This window comes from Alligator sinensis, unplaced genomic scaffold, assembly GCF_000455745.1.
Source record: "Alligator sinensis unplaced genomic scaffold, ASM45574v1 scaffold13_1, whole genome shotgun sequence".
Classification (NCBI taxonomy): domain Eukaryota; kingdom Metazoa; phylum Chordata; order Crocodylia; family Alligatoridae; genus Alligator; species Alligator sinensis.
The window spans coordinates 1,499,546-1,502,096 of record NW_005841909.1 but is presented as its reverse complement, the minus strand read 5'-3'; positions in this window follow the sequence as shown (position 1 = coordinate 1,502,096).

Sequence of the window (2,551 nt, the reverse complement as noted above, 5' to 3'; positions counted from 1 at the left end):
CTTTCCCAATCTCTTGCTTCCATATGATTGTTTTAAATCAGAGCTATTATTTGCAAAGAGTTCATAAAAGGAATAATACGTAGTACAAACAGGGGCAGGGGCAGGATTTGGCAAAGGGGGGTGAGGGAGCAGCCACCAGCACTTCAGAGGTGGCCTTCAAGCCTGGGTTTGACCTTTGTGCTCAGCTCAAGCTTCATGCTTAGTTTGAATTGTGGTCAAGACCTGCAACCAGTAAAAGGAGCAGATGGAAAAAAATTGTCTTTGATTTAAAACGAATCAGGAAGCTGGCTAGCTGAATTGAATAAATATAACCTGGGCAAAAGAGGAACAGGCAGAGTAAGACCTACCCCACCTAAGGATGAAAAGATGACCGCAGAATAGAAAATTCCAGTTAAAGGGTACCATGTTTGGCAAACAAGCAAGATTATTAATATGCGTTAGGAAGGAGGCTTAAGTGAACTTTACGTATTAAGAAATGCAAGCTGTATGGTATATAAAGAGAAGTGAGAGAGCGTACCCTCCGGAGCACTCCTGAGGAAAGCCTGAAGAGAGCCTGCCATTGATCCAAGATCCTGTCTGTACATCAGACGTGGGAACCAGGAGCCCTGGACAAGACTTCACGGCCTGATCAACCAGTGAAGCTGCATTCACAACATTTCAAGTGGTGAACATCTAGCGACAAACCTCAAAGTTTGAAACTGCTACTGCTACTTCAATTTTAATTAGAATTGTATCTGTTAGCATTCAATAAACTTGCCTTTAGTTTAGGACAACCGTGTCTTAGTCTCCTTGCCTGGTATAAGACCCATTATAGCGTCATCAGGACACAACAGTGGCTGCACCCAGCGTCCTCCCCCACAACCCACCAGTGTGGACAGACTGGCCATGGGAGCCTCTGGAGAGTTTTTAAAGTCCCCAAAGCAAGTAGGAATCACCACCCTTCCCCTCCCTGCTCAAAGGCAGGTTCCCTCCTCTCCCCTGCTGCCCTGGAGGCAGGGAGAGCTTTGCTCCTGGCCTCTCCAGCTGGGCAGGCGGCCTGCATGGGGCTGGGCTTAGTGACAGCAGCCACGGCTGTGACGGGCAGAGGGTGGGTTCTCCCATCCTGCTCAGTCCCCTGGGAGTAAGCATGTGGAGTGGGAAATCACTGCCCCCACCCATCACTACTCCCACTCTTGCTATTCCCAGCCAAGTCCAGCCCTGTACAGCCTGGCTGGTACAGGCAGGAGCAGCTTTGAAGCTTCCCCTTGCCCCAAGACAGTGGGGAAAGCAGCAGCTGCAGGCAGGGGAAGGAGAGGGGAGGGAACCTGCCTTTGAGCACGGAAGGGAAAGGTGTGCATGGGCAGGTATACTTACCTGCTTTGGGGACTTTAAAAAAAAGTCCCCTGGTGCAGTCCAATCCAATGGGGTCCAGCTGCGCCACTGCACCCCCTCTGGATCCGCCCCTGCTCATATCTGTCAGGAACGGACTCCAAAGCGATTTGCCTTCCAGGCTGGGGGCACTGGGCCTGGAGGAAACAAGATTAAGGTAATTTAGGCATCTGGACAATGAGCCTGTGGAGTAGGTCGCAGTCCTCCAGCTTCTCATGGAGCCACAGGCTGAAGACCCCATGCTATTCTTCACTTGACAGCTAAAGAAGCCGCATTACACACAGCGGTCATCATTGAGGTCAAGAAACATTTTATCCTCCTCTGAAACAGTATTTAAAGGAAATACACATTCTTATCCCAGGTTCAAGAAGTGGTGGAAAGCCACTGAAGAGTTCATCAGGGTCTTCATGCCCTAAGCCTAACACCAGGATCCCACAAGTGTGTTTCATGACACAATGCTATGTGACAATATGGTTTGCAGCGTGAGATGGGAATGTATTGGAGATGTTGCAGCTCAGCCCTTACTTGAAACTTGGGAAAGACATTACAGCAGCTAGACCAGCTGAGAGCAACAAGAGGCTTTGCAGAGTCCTGTCAAACCTAGAGACATCAAAGCAACAGCAAATGGCAATCTGACTCCCCCAGAAAACCTGTGAGCAACCACATCAGCAAGGGTGAGCATAAAGCAGCCAAAACTACTGCATGCTTCTCATGTGGACAGGTCTCCAGCCATATGGGCACTGAATGACCAACTCAGATTGCTATATGTGGTAGATGCGATTAGAAAGAAATGTTATGCAAGTATGTGCCACCCAGGGAGCAAGTTGCATGCAAATGACCTAGCTATGAAGGACAAGGGTGAAAATGCCTCCCTGGAAAATATTCTAGCTACTGGAGTTGAGTCAAGTCACTGGCCACCAGGTGTCATACTCCAGGACACTCCCATTTGCTTCAAGATCAGCAAAGGGGCTGGTGTCCCAGTCATTTCTGAGAAGCTGTGCAGGTCTGTCCTGGCTCGCATGAAGCTGCACCTGAAAAGAGGTCCTTGCCAAGCACTGGGTTACAGAGGCATAACTAATAAGATTTGCGTTCTAGATGTCAATCCCAGTTACCCCATGGGAGACACCAGGGCAACAGGGGGAGGTGCTGGCACAGCCAGAAGCCAGGGGGTTAATGCCCCTTA